This window comes from Vicugna pacos, chromosome 2, assembly GCF_048564905.1.
Source record: "Vicugna pacos chromosome 2, VicPac4, whole genome shotgun sequence".
Classification (NCBI taxonomy): Eukaryota; Metazoa; Chordata; class Mammalia; order Artiodactyla; family Camelidae; genus Vicugna; species Vicugna pacos.
Genome location: NC_132988.1, coordinates 107,336,174 through 107,357,661, shown reverse-complemented (window position 1 = coordinate 107,357,661; position 21,488 = coordinate 107,336,174). Strand labels below are relative to the sequence as shown.

Genomic DNA, 21,488 nt, shown 5'->3' with positions numbered 1-21,488 from the left:
TTTTAAAATGTATAAATTTTATGCAAGAACTCTTGCTTCAAATTTCATTTCATTTCTGTCTAAACAAATCAAATAGGTTGTAATTCTACTCATGTTTATCCTTGGGCATTTGAGGAGTTAGCAATGAGAGAGACAGCAGGCAGAAGGTGATCTAGAAAGAAGAAGGAAGAGGAGGAGAAGAAGGAGGACAAAGGAGTTGTTTTTGGAAGAAGGTGTTTAAAGAAGGCATTTTCCAGCCCAACTTAAGACATCAGGTGATGCTACTAGAATTTGGAAGTAAAACTGTTCCCTTGGCTGACCTGGCATTCTGCACATGGGAGGTGCATTTGTTTGCTAGGGCTGTTGTAACAAATACTATGGACTGGGTGGCTTAAAGAATAGAAATGTATTTTCTCGCAATTCTAGAGGCTTGAAGTCCAAGATCAAAGTGTTAGAATGTTTGGTTTCTTTCTGAGTTTCTCCTTGGCTGCCTTCTCACTCTGTCATCACATGGCCTTTCCTCTGTGCCTGCAAATCCTTGGTGTCTCTTTCTCTTCTTACAAGGACCCGATCATGTTGGATTAGGACCCCACCCTAATGGCTTCACTTTTAACTTAATTACCCTTTAAAATACCCCATTTCCAAATACGAACACAGTCAGATTCTGAAGAAGGGTTGGGGAGTGTAGTTAAGGCTTCAGTCTATGAATTTCGCAGGGGACCTAGTTCAGCCTTCAACAGGACTTCAATAAATGTTTGCTGATGGCTGAGGGGAAAATGAGTATCAACTGGGAAATGAAAGTGACTATGAGGGCTGCTGTTGGACATTATCCACTGAGGTGGTGGCAAGTGGAACGTGTCAATGTTCTGGTCATCTGATGGTCCATATCCCCCTTCCCAGTCACTGCTTTATCTCCTCTTGGGTAAATTATTACTATAATATTATAACTGATGACCCAGACTCGTCGACATCTCACACCTCCATGAGACCAGTCTTTCTAAAGCAGAATTCCAACATAACAGGACCACATTCATTCACTAATTCAGGAAATAACATGCTTCAGAGTGCCTGCTGTGCCAGGGACTCCATCAGGAACAGGAGATATAAGACAGATCAGTCAAAACTTCCCATTGCTCCCCACTGCCTACCAGATAAAGTCCAAATCCCCTAAAATGGCATTCAAGGTCACTCAGTATTTAGACCTTACCCACTTTTCAGTGTCCCATCCTTAAATGTCCTTCTTACTGTATTCACATAGAGCTATTTTTTCATCTTCTAAACGTATTTTGCATACTCTCTCTAGGTTTCCATCTGCTCCCTCACCTGTAGGAAACCTACATGTCCCTTTATTCAAGCTCTAGACCTTTACCACTGCACACTGTAGTGAGGCTTTGTGGATCTAATAGGTTGAAGGAGAAGGATAATTTAAGTGCTTTTAGATTGAATGCCTGGGAGGAATGAATATCTCCATTTGTGACACTGGGGATGTTGAGCTCAGCTTTGGGAGCTCCATGGAAATATATTGATCTGATTTGTTTGTTGACTCTTCAGTGCCTAGAACAGTTTCTGCCCCACAGAAATACTCATTAAGTTTAATGAGTATAGTTTGTAGACGTTGGCAAGACACGATACGATTCTACCTTAGAAATCATGATCTAGTTAGAACCCATTATTCCAATATAACAAAATACCAGCACCACAGAAGGGATGTTTACTTTCGAGATTCACTCTTGTTTTTTTTGTTGTTGTTGAAGTGCAGTCAGTTACAATGTGTCAATTTCTGGTGTACAGCAGTGTCCCAGTCACACATAAACATACATATATTCATTTTCATATTATTTTTCATTAAAGGTCACTTAAAGATATTGAATCTAGTTCCCTATGCTATACAGAAGAAATGTTTTTTTTTAAAACTATCTTTATATTTAGTGGCTAATATTTGCAAATCTTGAACTCCCAAATGTATCCCTTCCCACCTGCTTTCCCCTGGTAACCGTAAGATTGTTTACTATGTCTGTGAGTCCGTTTCTTGTTTTGTAGATGTGTTCATTAGTGTCCTGTTTTTTTCTTTTTATTAGATTCCACATATGTGTGATATCATATAGTATTTTTCTTTCTCTTTCTGGCTAACTTCACTTAGAATGATGATCTTTAGGTCCATCCATGTTGCTGCAAATGGCATTATTTTATTCTTTTTTATGGCTGAGTATTATTCCATGGTATAAATACACCACAGCTTCTTTATCCAGTCATTGAGATTCATTACAATGAAGGCTGGCTTGTAAATGCTAACATAGGTTAGACCGGAGGTGATATATTATGTCATTATGTAAATTAAAAGAATCCTTAATATAATTTGGGGGTCAATTAATATATTATATTTATATATTATATTGTAATATTGTAAGATAATATATAGTTCAAGAATTTTGACTAAAATTTTGGAAGCCCTAAGTCTGGCTCTTTTGCTCCACCAGATTTGCAATTTTGGTTAAGTTACTAAACAGATCTCCTTAAATCTATATAAAATGTGGACAGATATACACCTACTTCATGTGATTACTGATTATGAAAAATCAAATGAAATAGTAAATATTAAAACTCATTAAACACTAAAAACATCATTGGATATCTTATATACAGCCATGATGGCCATGATAACAGACATTGTTTTGCTGAGTAAACTCTGTTATTGACAAATTCAAGTAGGGAAGACATTATTTATTTAAAAGCACAGTCATTAAGAATTTAAGAGAGATTATTAGTTTGATAATTAAGAAATACGACTATTTACTTTGGCTTTTCTCTTTGTGCCTTTGTTAGAATGCAAGGAATTCAAAGCAATCAAATTGCCTTAACAAGTGACTGTTATCAAGGTCTCAACATTTTTAAGCTAGATCCTCACATATATTTACTCACAACAACTTGTTCTGATAAAAGAGGTTCCTAACCTAGAATACTGGACCTTTCTCTAATATCCCTGAGCACCAGCTGCAGGGAACTAATCTAATTAACTGAATTAGATATAATTGTTTCCTTATCTCTGTCGGGCGTCCTGTTGTCATTTTTTCTGAAAGTCTGACAGTTGGAATGCTATCTATTGTCCTTACAACCTTCCCAGCCTGCTCACTGTGCTTGAAATCGATTCAAGTTTGCTTCCTCCCCTGGTTGGGAGCTGCCTTTTACGACTTACTCGCTGTAAAGCTGGTGAGAATTCCCCTCCAATGGCTGGATTACGATTCATATTGAGCCACTTAACGCGCTGCCATTTTCAACAGAGAACAGATCGGGGTAATTTTGCAATTGTGACGCGGTCCTAGGGGCGTCTCCTCAGTGACGCTCTTCCCGACGCCCCTCTTCCCTGTGCAGAACTGAGGCTGCTGCTTGGGGGTCTCTCAGCAAACACGTGCGGGGCACGGAGGGCTGCGCTGCCTGGGCGGGTTCCTCGAACTGCTACGGCCCCGTGTCCTCCTCGTAGAGATAATAGCACCTCACAGGCAGAGACGTTAGAAGTGCTTGCCTCATTCAGTTCTTTGAGAGCTTGAATGATATCATTAATATAAAGTGTTTAGTACAGTGCCTGCTACTTAGCACATAGCTCACAAATATTTTTTATTTAGAGTTTTATATGCCTTTATTATTTCACTTTATATTGAAGTTAAGCTTGGAGATGTCCTCTTCTTTTTATTTTTTTGTGGGGGAAGGTAATTAGGTTTTATTTATTTGTTTGTTTGTTTGTTTGTTAATGGAAGTACTGGGGACTGAACCTGGGACCTTGTGCGTGCCAGGCTTACACTCTACCACTGAGCTATATCCTTCCCAACTAGTGGTTACCTTTGGATTGTGGGACTTTTATTTTCTGTTTGTTTTATTGTGTTTTTGTGTTTTTGTGTTTTTTTTTTTTACTGTTTTTCATAGAGTGCTTATTTATGTTATTAAGGAAAACTGCTTACAAGAAATGCATAGCCCTTGCGACTCAGTGTGTAAGACTTCGCATTATTAGATACTCATACAGTGATAACTGGCTGTGCAGATCACCCTTAGCTCACTACCCCAGCAGCCCGAGGTTTTATAACACACCCAGCTCTCCACTAAGTTGCTTCTGCACAACCACACGGGACAGACTGTCATCCCCGTCAGCAGCCCAGCAGGCGCTCCCACTAGCGGGCTGGGGCCCATGAATGTCAGAAACAAACATTCTCCCATGCTCCTCTCAGTCATTCTGTCATTTGGGACACACTGATTTGGCCACATTTACTCCCACTTGTTCCAGCCTTCTTTTCCCCTGCCCACCCCGACTATAAAGACTGAAAACAAGTTACTCACTGCCTTTGTCTTCTTTCCATTCAGGTTGGTGAGGAAGCACAATGTGGGCAATAAGACGTTTGCCAATGTCTATTGTGCTGTCTTCATGGGTGGGTGGCAGTTTGTGCTTCACGATAAAATGACAGCTATGACGAGTGCATCCTTCCCTCCCACCTGCCTGGGAGTAGATGCCATCGAGCCGTTGTGGTTATTTCACAGCCATGAATGAAAGGTCAAACGATTCCCACAGATGCCAGCCCTGACCTCACTGAGGCACCAAACCAACGCCAACAGAAACTCCGCATGTCCAATCTTCTCACGAAGCCAAGAAAATAAACTCTTACAGGTTTAAGCTGCCACCAGGCAGGTTTTCAGTCATTGTAACCTCAAAATACCCCTAATCAATACATTGTTCCTACCTAATCCCACTGGGGTCCATATCCTATTGGGTTTCTCTTCTTTCATCATTTTGTTATAATCATGTTTTTCTTTCTTTTTAATTTACTTGGATAATTCACTTTCACTTTAGAGTAGTAAACTTAGCCCCTCCAAAGACTCATTTCCCATTTCGAGTAAGAGAGAGAGAGTGTATGTGTGTGTGTGTGTCTGTGTGTGATTGTGTGTTTGTGTGTGATTGTGTGTGTGTGTGTGTGTGTGTGTGTGTGTGTAGTATGTGAAGGGAGGGGCTTTTGATCATCACATACGCCTTTTGGCAGAAGCACATGGCCATGTATAAGTAGCCCCTTTCAAGCATCATCACCTTTCTGACCCACCCCCCATGCCTCATTCACTCCCTCCTCCTTTTCTGCCCAGCCTCCTTCAACATCATGCCAGGGTTAAGAAAGTAAGACATGGGGCTAAATTTGGCAAGAACTGTTACCATAATCTAGGTCTCAAAGAAGAGCTGATGTAGAGCAGATCTAAAGGAAATTTCAGCAGAAAGGTTTTTTGCTTCTTTTTCCCGCTCCCATATTGTGACATCACCCTGCTCGTTTCCTTAGAAGTTCAGTCATCTAATAGCGGCCTCTGATTTACTAAACCCTGGAGTATCTTCCTGTCCATGGTGTAACTCTTCATTCCAATATAAAGATCTCTTCTGATCTGATCTCTCCAGTAAAAGTCCCCTCCTCTTCTATTTGGGAAGGGACCTGATGACATGGGACTGAAGACACAGTTGCTCCAGTTCTTGTCTCGAGCCTCTTGCCTGGGCCAGATCCTTCCGAGTGTGACACAGCTCCCAGGGGCAGGCAGCTTTTGGACATCATTATGAAGGGAAGCATTGCCTCTTACTTTAGCTGAGAATGTAATTTTTTTTCCTAGAGAATTAAATAAGAGGTGCCTGAATCCTTAATATTGTGGGAATCTCACAATGGAGACTTTTACTCAAAAAGAGAAGAAAAAATGAGCTACAGTGCAAACTGTATTTCTAACTTAAAAGAAAGCCATATCAGACAGATTACAAGAAAGAGTGAAACAGAAGTCTAGATTTGTTGTATCAGGAGTGTTCTGTCCATTTCTCCTTTTCTCTTACTAAGCAAAGAAATGACTTTGTTCAACTCTGAAAATTACAAATTATTCTTGTTGATGAAATTGACCTCATTTTATGACCAAGGTTACAGTACAGCACAATGATCATTATGAATATTATTAAATAAGTGTCTGATACTTACTTATTATTAAGTCAATAAAATACGTTTACTGTAATGAAAGTTTTAATTGCTTACAGCCCTAACTCTGCTCGTGGTGTTAAGTTTTCATGGTTCATCATTCAAGGGCCATGCACTTTTGGCTGAAAAGTTTTATAGAATGGAGGGAACTCTAAGAGCATGAGCAGAAATAGGGTGACTTTATTTATCTTATTATGCCTGCTGCTTTGAAGTGGGTTTAATTAGTTTTAAAAGATTAGGTACAAAGGAGAGGAGAGTGATAAATTTCTGGTAATAGTTCATAACTTCAGTGTTTTCTGATCCCATGACTCATTTTAAAAGATGAGTGCAGTGAGGTTGAATCACACTGTTCTGCCATCCCCCTGACGTCTTAATGACCTAGGCTGGCAGTGATTAACTGAGGCTTTGCTCCTAAGATTTTTCTTTCTCTCTATTAAAAATAAATCAGTGTAGAAATGGCCTTCATGTATTGGATTCACAGTCTTCTTTGACTTAGAAAATAAATTGTAACATTCTTTTAGTTTCCAGTATTTATAAACAAGTTTATAAGTCTACCGAAGAGACTTGTGAATGACTCTATTACCTGCCTAGTTGCAGAAGCCAGAAAACGGAATCATTATAGAGAGCTCTTGCCTTCAATTAACTGTCCAGGTAGACACCAGATTGAATTTTCTGAAGCAATAATCTGAGCACTTTCTAACTCAGATCACAATGCATCAGTGCCTCCTTAGTACTTCTCTCCTTGGTAACAAAGGCCTCCCCAGTTCTGCCCCGTGGTTACTTATTAAGTCTCACCCACTGCCAAACACTTGTTCAAAATGAGCCTTCATAGTTAGCACTATGTTACAAGAAGGCAGAATATTTTATATTTGGGGCCTGTAATTAGCATCACCCCTCTGCCTACCCTCCAGGTAAAGTCCTACATAGATTTCAAAACTCAGACTAATCCATATTGGGAAGGAAGAAGTAAAACTGTCTATTTTCAGATGACATGATCTTGTATATAGAAAATCCGAAGGAATCCACCAAAAAAAACAGAGTTAATAAATGAGTTCAGCAAGGTCACAGTATATAAGTTCAACATACAAAATCCAATTGTATTTCTCTGCAGTGGACAATCAAAACGAAATTAAGAGAAGAATTCCATTTACAAAATCAAAAAGAATATCATGCTTAGAAATGAGTTTAACAAAAAAAAGTGTAAGACTTTTGCACTGAAAACTATGAAACGTTAAAAAAAAATTGAAGACCTAAAGAACTGAAATAATACCCCATGTTTATGGATTGGAAAACAATATTTTTAAGACAGTAATGACTCCGAACTGATTGGCAGATTCAATGCAAGCCCTATCAAAATCCCAGCTGTTTTTTATTTCAGATGTTGACAGGTTAATTATATAATTCAAATGGACATATGGGAGACTCAGAATGCCTACCAGAAATCTTGAAAAAAAATTTGGAAGATACATTTCTTGACTCAAAACTTTGTTAAGTTATATAAATCAAGGCTGTATGGTACTGGCCTGAGGACAGACATGTAGGTAAAGGAAACAGGAGAGTCCAGAAGTAAACCTATACATTTATGTTCAACTTTTCCCTTTGTTTACAAGGTTGCCAAGACAATTCAATGGGGAAAGACCAATCTTTTCAATAAATGGTCCTGGGACAAATGGATACCCATATTATTAAAGAGTAAACTTGGGTACATGACGCATATCATATGTAAAAATTAACTCAAAATTGGTCAGAAACATAAATGTCAGAGCTAAAATGATAAAATTTTTAGAAGAAAGCATAGCTATAAATCTTCCTGAACTTGAATTAGGTTTCTTACATGCAACACCTAAGCACAGGCAACCAAACAAAAAATAAGTAAATTGAACACCATCAAAACTAAAAACTTTTGTGTTTCTAAAGATACAATCATATAAAAGTGAAAAAAAAAACCCCACAGAATGAGAGAATATTTTTCCAAACTGTGTATCTGGTAAGGATCTAGTATCCAGAATGTATAAAGAACTCCTACATCTAAATAATAAAAATTTTTTTAAAAACCTAATTTCTAAAATTGAAAAGGGATTTCAATAAACGTTTGCCCAAAGAAGATACGTAATGGCCACTAGACACATGAAAAAGATGCTTAAATCATTAGTTTTTAGGGAAATCCAAATAAAAACCATAATGATATGCCATTTTATACCTACGAGGATGGCTATAATCAAAAAGGTGGACAGTAATGATTGTTGGAGAAGATGTGGAGCTATTTGAACACTTATTCCTGCTGGTGGGAATGTAAAATGGTGAAGCAAATTTGGAAAACAGTTTAGAAATTCCTCAAAAAGTTAAACACAGAATCACCAAATGGCCCAGCAATTCCAACCCTAGGTATATATCCAAGAGAATTGAAAACATATGCTCATACAAAAAATTTGTACACAAATGTTCAAAGCAGCATTATACACAATTGCCAAAAAGTGGAATCAGTTAATATTCATTAACTGATAAATGGGTAAACAAAATGTAGTATATTCATTCAATGGCATATTATTCAGCCATAAGAAAGAATGAAACAGAGCTACATGAAACAGCGTGAATGAATCCTGAAAATATCATACTATGTGAAAGAAGCCGGACACAAGATGCCACATAATTGTATGATTCCATTTATATGAAATATCCGGAATAGACAAATCTATAGACAGAAAGTAGGTGAACTGCTAACAGGAGCTGAAGGGAGGGGAGATGGTGGCATGAATGCTACTGTGTATCGGGTTTCATTTTGGGGTGATGAAAATGTTCTGGGGTTAGTGGTGATGATTGCACAACCCTGTCTATATACTAAAACCCACTGAATTTTGTACATTTTTAAATGGTGAAATTTATGATATGGAAATTACATCGCAATTAAAGAAACTCAGCTTATCTACTAACTTCTCTATGCAAACCTACTAACTCCTAAGGCCAATTCCAATCACACAAGTGCAGTTTGCAATTACAGGTCATGAAGTGTAGTGGTTAAGCAATTGGGCTGAAAAGATAGTGCCTTTCTTAAAATTCTTGTCTAATTGTATGATACCTTAAAATTCTTCTCTAATTGTATGATTTCTTAAAATTCTTCTCTAACTGTATAATCTCGCTGAGCCTCAATTTCCTCATCTGTAAAATGGTGATAATAATATACTTAGCTCATAAGGTTGTTGAAACGATTATCTGAATTACATTGTAAAACACTTGTAGCAGTACCAGGCATTCAATAAGTAATAAATTTACTATTAATTTAAAGCAATTGTTTATTATATCTGTTATTTTTATTGTTATTATTAGTAGTGGTGATGTCTCTTCAACATTTTACCCAACTCTGTATCACTGTAGACACTTAGATATTTCTTGTTTCCCAGTAACTGGTTCCGTGGTCTATTTGGAGTCACACCATGCCTCTTCAGAGTCAACAGGTCAAATGCTGTTAACAAATCTGGTAACAATACCTTTGGCCAAACAGTGTAAAAATCGTCAAGACGGTGGCCAGCCTAGTTAGTTGGATGATGTACTAGGCATATTTTAATCTGCTTCTTCTAAAAACTGTGTTTGCCTATTCAACCACAGAAAGAAAGAAATCTGCTTCTGTACTAGAGTCTTTGGGAATTAAGAGAAAGCTCTGAGAGATAACAATTCCCTGAGAAGTCCTGGGCTCCCTGAGAGACTGCTTACATATTCTGGAGAAAGTCTAAGAAGAAAAAATTAGTTCTGTGGTAGCTTGTATTCCCCATCCAGGAGTCTTCTCCCTCCAGATGACTACTCTACTCATCAGTTTATAATCTTCCAACATGATATAGACTTTTTAAAGTGCTAGCAAATGTTGTTTATTCTTTACATGAATATTTCTCTCATCTACCCCAGGGAAAAAAATATTATACTCAAATGAATTCAGTTGCTTGTCCTATACATCAGCCCTTGCAACTGAGCCGTAAGCAATGCTTTCTGAAGTTCATCCTCAGATCTACTCAGCAGGAGTGCAAAGCAAGATAAGAAAATGGTTCATTACTAATTTTTAGGAAGGATGAGTTCCAGAAAGAAAATTAAAACCATGAAGATATCTGCCATGTGGTACATATTTTCAGAGTGGGCAAAATAGCAAAAGGATAAAGCTTTATTTATGTACACTTTACAGGCAGCATATTAATATATATCAATTGATACAAATTAATTCTTCTTTTGCAAATAGAGAAAATATGTATATAGTAGTAGGTTTTTTTCTGAAATAGCATTCCATTAAAATTAGCTTCAACGCAGTCTGGAAAACAATAAATTCTCTTTTTTGTTCAGTAAAGGATTTGATGTTGTCTACTGTAGAACAAAAAAATAAAATAGATGCATACATTTATATGTATATAAGTGTACACACACAAACATATAATGGGTTTGAAAAAGAATAGTACTTAATCTACCAGCTGGTGATGAAGTAATTATTTTATGATTTCAGATGCGATATTTAGCACAGACTTGTCACTGCCAACATCACTCTACTCTTGTCTTTCAGTAGAAGCATGATAAAGTGTTTTCCCTCAGTTTAACATTACAAGAGACGAGCAAGACTGAAGGTTTCTTTAATGCCAAAGAAAAAATTTTTCCTCTGGGCATGTTGGAGTTGAAAAGCCTTTTCAAACTGAATTTATAAGTTTCCCTTTTTGGATTCTTCTGTCATAAGGCTGGATAAGGTGAAAAAATTTTGTTATGCCCCAAAATATATATTCCTGAGTTTATTCCTGAGGGAGAAAGGTTAGGGGAAAGGATAAATGGGTTCACTTTTCAGTGTCTCCCCAGCCCAACCATCCATCAGTTTGCTCTGTGGTCACAGTACAGTCAGCTCTTCCCTCCTTGGCCCTTAATCACCTCTCATAAGATGTCCTCTTCACCCCCTCAGGCCTCTCTTGACAACTCCTGCCCCAAAGAGCTCTCTTCTCTGATGCCTACTAACATTTCCTGTCTACGTGACCCTAGAGTGGCTTTCTAGAAATATTTACCTTTTTGTGCTTGTCATGATACACTTGGTTCATCCCATAAAATAGTAGTGAAATTGCCTATTTCTCTCATGAAGCTTTCTGTAGATTTACTCACTAATAGAAACTATGTATGTGGTCTCCATGTGCAGCCCGGGAGTGTGACAAAACAGCAGAGAGAAACAGCGGGAAGGGAAAATGAATTTTCCATGAACGGATGAGTTCCAGAGATTTTAGACATTCATTTTAATTGGTAGCCCTTAGCATCCACTCAAAAAATCAGAAAGATTATTACTTATAATCACAGCATGTTCTGGATGCAGCTTATGTTAGCTAAACGGAAATCTAGTTCAAAATTTCTTTCTGCTCCCTTGCTCCCTGGAGCAGAGTCTTTCTCACAGAAATGATGGCTGATTGGCTTTCAGGGCCATTTGTTTTGAACCCTAACTGTCCTGCAGCAGCAGTTAAGCCAGCTCCATAGTGGACCAACCTTTTCCTAATTATCTCTGATATGATGTTTCTCTGAGGTCCTAAGCTACACTGTTTTTGCTTAACCTCAGTCAACCTTCTCTTCCCTTTTCTCTTCCCTTCTCTTTCTCCCCCACCTTTTTTCGGTGGTGGTTGTTCTTCTATCATTGACAATTTTATATTTATGATTTATATTTGTTGCAGAACTCTCGCCCCTACTCTTTTCTCTAGAGAGAGCATGATGTAATTATTTAAGTGTCTCCTCACTGTCTTAATAAATGTCCATCAAGCATCTTCTGTACCTGACTGTGCGTCGCCCAGAAAGCAGTGGTGAGCCAAGGCCAGACCTGGTCCTGCCCTCATCAAGCTCCCCATCGAGTAGGAGTGGGTGACTTATTCACGTTAATGTTTCCATAACACAAGTGAGACAGTGTCCTGAAAGAAAAGAAACTGTTTCTGAGCAGTGAGACAGTGTCCTGAAAGAAAAGAAGCTGAGTTTCTGAGAATGAATAAGAAAGAAGTGAATCAGGATTGGGATGCGGGGAAAAGGATCTAAGGACAGCCTCTAATGACCTCTCAGGGATGAGTAGATTTTGTTTGGAACACAAATCTAATTCAGTTCCACCCTCACCCCAGATTCAGTCTACCTCTTTCAGTGGCTTCCGATTGCTCTGAAGATAATAGTCACAAGCTCTGTTTATTGTTAAAGCTTCTCCTGTGGCAGTACCTCCTTCTTTGACATACTGGTCTTTCTGGTACTCTTTTAAGCTATTGGATGCTTTATCTACCCTCCTGACACAGGGCATTGCACCTGCTCCTATATCTCTGGTTTTCTTCTTTCTATTCATGCCCCTCTTTCATAAAGTGGCCATACTGTGTGCCTTTATAGAGCTGTACTGCTCCAAAAGAATGCCTCATTCTTTATTATATTTCCCTGGCTTGCTTTCTTCATAGTACTTATTTCTATCTAAAATTACACTTTTCTTTGGCTTACTTATTTAACTCTCTCCCTCACTGGAGTATGAGCTCCAAGAGAGGGCATGCTGTGGGGTCTTATCACTCATTGTTAACACTTGGGACAGCGTCTGGCAACAAATGAATGAATCAAAAAAGATCTGTCTCTCCAATTATACCCAGACATTTAGATGACAACATCTGAATCTGTGTTGTTACAAAATATCTTAGGATTTGGTTGTTAGAACATTTGACTTATTTTAATTCAACAAACATGTATAGAACATCTCTTATAGTCCAGGCACTGTGCCAAGCACTGGTGAGAAGGTTTGGTAGGAAAGTCACTGTTTGGTAAAAAGAAAAACTGACAAATGCTGCCAAAATTTTTAATAGAGATAAATGCCAGGCCCTCCTGGGTCTTTGGTATAATTGACCATATGATCTTAAGGAAGGAGAACCATTTCAGGCAAAGCCTTTGCTCTCTGTATCTCAGCAGTTTCATCTCTAAAAAGTGAGTAAAATCACATTATAAAATTCATTTTCAGGTAATGTGACAAAATACAAAAACATCTGGGAAATTAAAAGCTCTGTTCTTTTACCAGGTATTTGCATAGCGTCTTCAGCAGAGGAGTGATGGCAGATGAAGGTGGAAAATTACTTACTGACCTCATTGTGGAAACCTTTATTTCATGCCTGTCATTTAGACCTTAATTGCTAGCAATGAGCAACTCTTGAAGATTTTAAAGAGAGCCAGGTTGTGATTAGACATGTGGTTTAAAATGCTCTCTCTGATAGTCGCACCCACGACAGATGAGATAGAGAAAGAGATGTTTGTTGCTAGATTTCAGAATGCACATGTTATGGGCTAAATCGTGTCCACTCCCCGTGCCCTCCTAGGGTCAGATGTTGAAGTCCTGACCTCCATTAGCTCAGAGAGTGACCTTATTTGGAGATAGGGCCTTTCCAGAGGTAAGCAAGTTAGAGTGAGGTCATTAGGGTGGGTCCTAATCCAGTATGACTGGTGTCCTGATAAAAAGGAGACATTCGGACACAGAGTCCCGCATAGAGGGAGGATGACGTAGACAGATGGAGAGAAAATGTCTGTCAAAAACCCAGTGGGGGAGGCCTGGAACAGGTCCTTCCCTCACAGTCCTCAGAAGGAACTGAGCCTGCTGACACCTTGATCTTGGACTTCCAGCCTCTGGAACTGTGACAATAAATTTCTGTTGTGTAAGCCACCCAGTCTGCAGTACTTTGTTACACACCATGGCAGACTAGCAGAGAACACTGGAGGGTTAGTGAGGGGTCCGAGTAGTCTCGTAAAGGTTCTGGAAAGGCAGGAGGGTCCGGTGGAGAGTGTGCACATTCTAAGCTGGAACAGATACGTTTCAGGTACATGACTTTAGAGAAGATAGATACGTAATCTCTCTCAGTGTTGGTTTTTCAGCCAGGAAGAATGCCCGTTTTGTAGGTTTGTTGTGACAATTTGAGACAGTACTTGGAAAATATCAAGCACAATGCCTGGCATATAGGAGATGCTAAGTAAATATGATTGCTGCTGTTGATGGTAATGACAGAAGTAATTTTTTTTAAAAATATTATTTTAAAGCTTATAAAGTACTAAAAATTCTACAGATAATAACCTAACATTGGATACCAATCTTCCAACCACCTGAGTGACACAAGAAGATTTCTAGGTGGAAAGTTTGTAGGGAGGAACACTGGCTTTCATTTGAAATCACCAAAAATGTTTCTGAAAATTAATTCTACATGTTTTGTCTGCAGCCTCTAGGAATGAAGACAATCTTATAATCATTCTCTTCCAGGAGCCAGACAGAGATTTTTTCTCAGAATACACTGACATTTGTCTATTTGGGCATCTCCTTTCCCAGCCTAGTTGTTCCTGGAGGACAGAAACCATGTTTTGGTCTTTTTTCCCCTGAGTAGCTAGCATAGAACATGTAGTTGTAAGATTTCAGAAATATTTGATGGTTGCATAAAAAATGAATTAATGTAGAAGTCCATCTTTGTCTTTTTTTTAGGCACAAGAAAATTTGTAATGTCTGATGAAGAAATTTGGGAATGCTCTGCTCAACAGATCAAATAATCTGAATTCAAATAATCTTACACAAAGTATAAATACTCTCCTTCAAGAAAACAAATAAATGAGCTAATTATTATTTTGATTTCTTGAATTTGTGTAAGCATATTGACTGTCCTTTATGACTGGATTACCGCATTCTGTTGATTCTTATTTTGTAGTTAGCTTTATTCCTTTGATAACTATGTAAGTTTAAAAAGCTAAAGATCTAATCTGTTCTTAGAAACAATAATCTGTACATATATGAAAATAAAAAAAGTGCAGTATACTATAGATATGTATTTACATGCAATATAATGTGTATGTGCAGTCAAACTGTAATAATTCTACATAATAAAACTGAAAGGGGGTGGGGAGCAACACAGTTAAAGTGCAAATCTTCCTTGGAAATCTGTTTTAGCCAGCCAATTCATTTGAGTAAAATCTAATAAACTATAGATATGTGGTAAAGACGATCAGGTTGGAGCCCTTTTGTCTTAACATAATCAGTGTGGCCTGTCCTTCAGATTGGGGATAATTCTCACATGACATAGATATTTTCTGCAGGTAAGACATTTTAGTTTTCCTTCTTTCGAAGAAAGTTCTCAGGCATTATTAAAGGCAAATGCATGGAGACACTTGTGGTGCATGTTTTCTTCTTTGTGAATTATTTATTTTTGGATGAATTGAAAGGGATGTTACACAAGCTCATCTCTGCTGTTGCCTGCTCCCCTGCTCCGCTGTCAGAGGCATGCTGATCTGACAGAGGCTTCCTCTGTGAAATATTCCAGGGCATCACAGCCTCTCTACTGGAAAACTGGGCAACATCTATTTTGCACTGTAAGTCTACATAGTCTCCTCTGGGTACAGATGAAGAATGCTCCACATACTTAGGACTAATTGGTTTCTCTGGTATGAAAATGATTAACGGGTACCAGATACAGCATTAGCTCAAGCTGTGCACAGCCTGGACTGAAGCTGAACCAAGTCTACCCTTCTTTTTCTTTCTTTAATTTTTTGGGGGGAGCCATTTTTATAGTATTTCCTCTGAGAACATGAAACGCACACTGTAATCCTGAACCCATCATGGATCTCACTACCCTGCCCTAGTTTTTCAGTACATTTACTGGATTTCTACTGTATTCCAGGTGTTGTGCGAGGTCCTGGGAATTCAGCAGCACACAAGACAGCCATGTTCTCTGTCCCCTCGGAGCCTGCAGTCTAGCCACGGTGGTCTCACCTTGCCTCCTTCTCTTTCTTCTCTTCTCCCTTTCACTGACTTGGCTCTTCCTCCTTGAGATGTCACGGTTTAGCATTGGAGGAGGCACTCTCTTAGCCATCTTTGCCTTCTATCAGGCATGAGGAAACTCACAATGTCCAGCAAAGAAATTTAGGAGTGCTATGCTCAACAGATCACCGCCCTAAAGTCAAACCATCTTCCACGATTATACCCAAGAATGCATCCTACGTCAAAATCAGGGGTTATATAATTAAGCCTAGACTCAACCCAAAAACCCACAAGGGAAGTCTAAAGAGTTGGGAAAACTGAATCTGTAAGAAAAAGGGTCCATGGCAAGTAAGCCACGTATAAATAAGATCCGATCTGGAGCCCAGGTACTGCAGGCTAAAACTCTCTTCTGTCAAGGCACAAACACACAGAGGTGCTCAGACAAGGCATCCAGGGGTAAAGACCCAATGGTGGGAGGTCCTACTACTTTGTTCTTTTCTCTATTACAGATAATGATCAAGAAAGTTGTGGCCGTCAGGATTAACAGCAGGGCAGATGTGAGAGAAAAAGATCATAATGGTAGCAACAATATTGATAACTGGTCTACCATGTTTTACACTCTGACCTGCCTCATTCCGTGTTTTATGAGAGAAAGGAGCCAGGCAGTCCTGAGCGTCAGCCCACCAACATTAGCTCTTGGAGAGCAGAGTCTCTGTTGTACTCACCATTTGCATTCCAGCTACCTAGCCCCGACTTAGAGCATGGCGGGCGTTCAGTGGATGGCTGTGAATGAACGGATGGCCTATTGTTCTCCTGCCTCCGGGCTGAGTGTCCATGGAGCAGTCCCTGCTCTTTTCTCACTTTCGTATAAATAGGAGTGTTATTTTGAAGGTCAAATGAGAAAGCACCTAGCTTAATAAATGTTTTCTTTTTAAAGTATTATCATTATCTCTGACTGCCTTCCTCTATCACCAAACTTTAATTCAGTTGTTAACTGCACAATATTAAAACCGGCCTCAGAAACCCAATTTAGGCTTTCACATCACTCCATGTAAAAAGATCTTCTCCACTTTCAAGGACCTTGCTTTAACGTCTGAAGAGGAACTGGTCTCTACCTTTTTCTATCACCGAAATGTTTATTAAATGGCTTCAGGCATTTCAAATGAAGGAATTCTAAAAATGAAAATTACAGCATTACTATGCCATTCTTAACGAATTAAATTAATTAAGAATGTAATTTTCACACACTGAAATTTATAATATCAAACTGTATGCAATTATACGCAACTTTCAAGAGAAATGAGAGAGAAGCCTCTTTGATTTTTCTATTTTACCAAAGTTATTCAGTTTTAAAGCCACTTGTTGTGTAAGATATTTTAATTCTGCTGGGCTAAATAGCATACTCAATTGTCCCCTGACAGTCCTATAAATAGAGACTAGAAAAAATCATTTGTCATTGTATGTCCAGGCTAAGATGTTTGATATTTTTAAGATTTGTACAATAACATTAATAATAATCTCATAGTGTAGTACTTCTCAACTTTAAATGCTTTCATTTCTATCTTTATACAATCTTATCAGGCTGAGAACATTCTATGCGGAAAGGATAACCCAGCATAGTTTAACATCATGGAAATGCATATTTGTGGAACAGTGTGAAATTCAAAGTGGCTGGAACAAAGGATGCATAGTGGGAGAGGCAGGGTGCAGCTGGAATTAGGTCTGGCAGATTTTGATGGGACACACATTACACCGAGGGGCCAGGTCATAGTCACTGTGGAAAACGGACAGTTACAGAGAATGATCTACTTGTATTTTCAGAAAGATAACCCTTGAAGAGGGGTCATCTTTTTGATGGATTTGAATAAGAGAAAACATTGAAACAGAAATATCAGTTGATTCCATAGTCCAGGCAAGAGCAGACAAAAAGCTGAGCAAAGGTATTAGCATTGGGGAAAAACAAAGATACCAGATTCAAGAGGTGTTCCCTGAGGCCAAATTGACAAGACTGGAGGGAGAGAAATCTAAGGTAGGACGGGGTTGAAAGACATGGCTGATGAGAGTGCAGTGAAAGCAGAGAATGATATAAAGAAGGTTGCTTTGGCCGCCATTTGCAATTTTTGAATCAAAAGAGATGCACCATGGATTTACAATGACCACTAGTAAAATGTCTAGATTTCTATAGTGCCTTAAGTTGTTTATAGTATTTTCAAATACGTTTTCTTATTAGAGCCACACAATAACCCTGTGAAACAGGTGGCTACACAGATAAGGAAACAAAGGCTCAGAGAAGGATTTAGGCAGTAAGATCACCTGGTAATAAGGCGAAGATTCTTATTTGCTTATCATGTCACATTACTTTTTATGAAACACATCCAGTGACATACAGAAAGGTATATTTAGAAACAGACCATTTGGAATGATCAAATTTAGGACATATTTGGATGCTTGATATCTGATTTTTATTTTAAAAAGTAGAATTATAGAATTGAAATTATGAAGAATTGTAACTATAAATAAATTCAGTTGTTAAATGCACAATATTATTTTTACGCATCCAGATTTTTTTATGTAATATGTTATCCTTTTGAAATAAGAGCAACAATGAATAAGTTTTGTTGAATTGCTAGAAGCAGTTGTTGAAGGGTCTGTGTAGTTTATGTTAACAGTTGAATATTTATGAATGGCTATCTCTACTGTATTTGCTCATGAGACTTTTGGTATCTTTTGGAGCCAAGAATTATGGTCTCAATAAACAGGCATCAGAATCCCAAAGACAATTACCATATGTCTCCTGAGTCATCAGTGAATAGTTCTGCTAACAAGTTTATCTTTCTTTTTATATACAAACCACATATTTGACATGTATCTGTTAGAAGAGAAATTACTGAAAGATACAACTTATTCTATCCCTTCAATTGTCAACTATTAGAATAATAGTCTATTGATGTCTTAATTATTAAATTAGAATTTCATGGTGAAACCCAAACTAGTTAATTTAATCAAGATGAAGTATATTTTGTGATGCCTTTGTTTTGATATATAACTGATTTTCTCCATCAACAGGTGACTGGATAAAGAAGATGTGGTATATTTATACAATGGAATACTACTCAGCCATAAAAACCGACAACATAATGCCATTTGCAGCAACATGGATGCTCCTAGAGAATGTCATTCTAAGTGAAGTAAGCCAGAAAGAGAAAGAAAAATACCATATGAGATCGCTCATATGTGGAATCTAAAAAACAAAAACAAACAAACAAACAAAAACAAAGCATAAATACAGGACAGAAATAGACTCATGGACAGAGAATACAGACTTGTGGTTACTGGGGGGGGGTAGAGGGTGGGAAGGGATAGACTGGGATTTCAAAATTGTAGAATAGATAAACAAGATTACACTGTATAGCACAGGGAAATATACACAAAATGTTATGATAAATCACAGAGAAAAAAATGTGACAATGAGTGTGTATATGTCCATGAATGACTGAAAAATTGTGCTGAACACTGGAATTTGACACAACACTGTAAAATGATTATGAATCAATAAAAAATGTAAAAAAAAACCTGATTTTCCTGGAATGTTGGACTGTGTATCTGGATAATATTCTCATATTCTCCAAAAATCACTCTTTTGGCATGCTCAGGATGCTATCTGAAAGTATGGCTTTTTGTTTGAATACTTTCTAAGTTTACAAGAGTGCAGTAGTAAGATAATCAATTTATTGAAAATGGAAGAGACCCGTGTGAGTTAACCCACTGGAATTCTCAGTAAACCAAATTAATTGCCTATATTATGGATTATCTGCAAAAAATCTGTCTTTTAAACATTGTTATGCATTCATCAGATGTCTTGATTCCAGGTGGTCATTTTAAGGAACAGATAAATACCCATCAGTACACAGAGGAATTGGAGTAGATATTCCTTTTAGAGACAAACGATGAAGCACAGACCATCACCCTATGTCTTCTGTCACTAATAAAAATTGTACTTCCTTTTAGGAAAAAAATCTGGTTTTATTACCATATTTAAGAGACTTTTTTGCTTTATTACTTAATGATGATTCTGATTATTTTTAATCTAGAGAGAAATGAGAGTTTCTTCTTTTTCCCAATACATTCTATCAGAAATATACTAGGAAAATAGTTAACTCCCCTTTAGGGCCTCTCAAACTATTTAATGATCTGTGTATAACATAGGCCAAGCGAGGATGTCACATTTAATCCTAAGGTACTTCTGTCTGTGCAAGGACAGATGGCCTCTGGAAATGCAGTATTAGCTATTCAGTTACTTTTTCCAATTAAGAGACACAACCTGGAATAAATAAGGTGCAGACAACCATTTCATGTTCTGTTCTATCTCACTGATTTCCATTCACAGAAAACTTCATCGCTGTGTAGAGCAATTAGGTAGGTGCTAACATGGCAGTGTTAAAATAATTTATTTTTCAGATTTTCTTTACATACTTTCCCTTTCATAAAACACTTTCCCATTGGAAAACAGAAAACATATCTCTTGCCCATTCTAGAAACTTATTATGGTGGATGGCCCTGGGGCTTAAATCCCTCCTGAGTGTCAAGTACAGGGACAATACTAAACACTGTTCACCAGCTGGATGCCAACCCTAGAGGAACGAATCATTTTCAAAGCCAATTTCTAATTCTTGGCTTTCAACAAAATTGATAGGGGACATAGTCAACTTGTCAGCTGAGAGACTGTCAAAAATTATTTTTCATTCACTAGGTGATTTTTGACAAACAAATTGGAAGGAGTTCAAAGAATTATAACACACTTTTAACAAAACTCACTCTTTTCCAATCTACTTGCTGAACTTCAGAGGGCCATATAGAGCCAGATTCTGGCTGAATTCAGACTCCGTTGCTTACTTACCTGTGTGACTACAGGAATATATCGACTTCTCTATGCCTACATTTCAAATTCTAATAGCCAGCACTATAGGCAGGCACTTCAGATGTATTAATCTACACTACCCTCACAATAACTCTGTGGGGTGGGTAATGTTATCATTTTATTTTACATAAAGAAACTGAAGCTCAGGGAGCTAAAAATGGTGAATATAAATGCAAATATTTTAAAGTGGCAAAATTTAAAAATTATCCAAAGGGAAAAAGAATACTACTTCACTAATAGGGCTACATAGTGAGGATCAAACAAGTTCAGTAGAGCAGCAAACATTCGGACCCACGCTTAGCACCCAACAAACACTCTGTGAGTTTACCTGTTGTTCCTATTTCTGTGAACAAAAATTTTCAGCACTTATATCCTTAAGAATGTAAAGGAGAAATATAATCGATGTTTAGCTCATTCGTATTCTGACAGTTAACACAAGTCTTCCATGGAAATGTGAACCAAAACACAACATTTCAATGAAATTTTGTCCTTTTAAAAAGTTATTTTCAAAATTTGAAATAAGTTATTTTGATCAACTATTAATGATTGTTATTCATCTCAACTGAAAAATTAAAAAGAATTGAATTCTTGCAGCATAATTTTAAAAAATTAGTTGCAATTTATATAGGTAATTTTCTTGCAGAGAAATATGATAGCATGATGAAGAAAAGGCTTTCAACCATAAAAATACATATATTATACTTAGATACATTTCTGTGGAAAAAGTAGAATAAAAGCTGAACATTTTGGCCTCAAGAAAAATAATGAATGTATGATGGTATCAATTTGCTATAGCAGTTAGATGCAACATAATAAATACATTTAAAAGATGGATGAAACATTTTAAAGGTCTATATTTGCAGTATGATGGGAATTATAACATCCAGAACTA

At 37.6% G+C, this 21,488-nt stretch overlaps 1 protein-coding gene and 1 long non-coding RNA gene across 5 annotated transcripts in view; one reads left to right on the top strand and one right to left on the bottom strand.

Annotated features, from left to right (window-relative positions):
• KCNIP4 (potassium voltage-gated channel interacting protein 4) overlaps nt 1-21,488 on the bottom strand; it is a 210,824-nt gene that overhangs the window by 141,576 nt on the left and 47,760 nt on the right. For 2 of the 4 annotated variants that reach the window (XM_072945823.1, XM_072945824.1), the window contains exon 1: nt 4,306-4,477. The exons of 1 other annotated variant lie outside the window; for it this stretch is intronic. The gene's annotated coding sequence lies outside the window, so the exon portion shown is untranslated. Of the gene's footprint in view, nt 1-3,172; nt 3,263-4,305; nt 4,478-21,488 lie in introns of those variants that run through there. One more of the 4 variants, XM_072945822.1, reaches the window with a different exon arrangement.
• Nucleotides 3,359-4,643, top strand: LOC140687893 (uncharacterized). The gene is made up of 2 exons (XR_012062538.1): nt 3,359-3,683; nt 4,330-4,643. It is a non-coding gene; the product is annotated as an uncharacterized lncRNA (long non-coding RNA).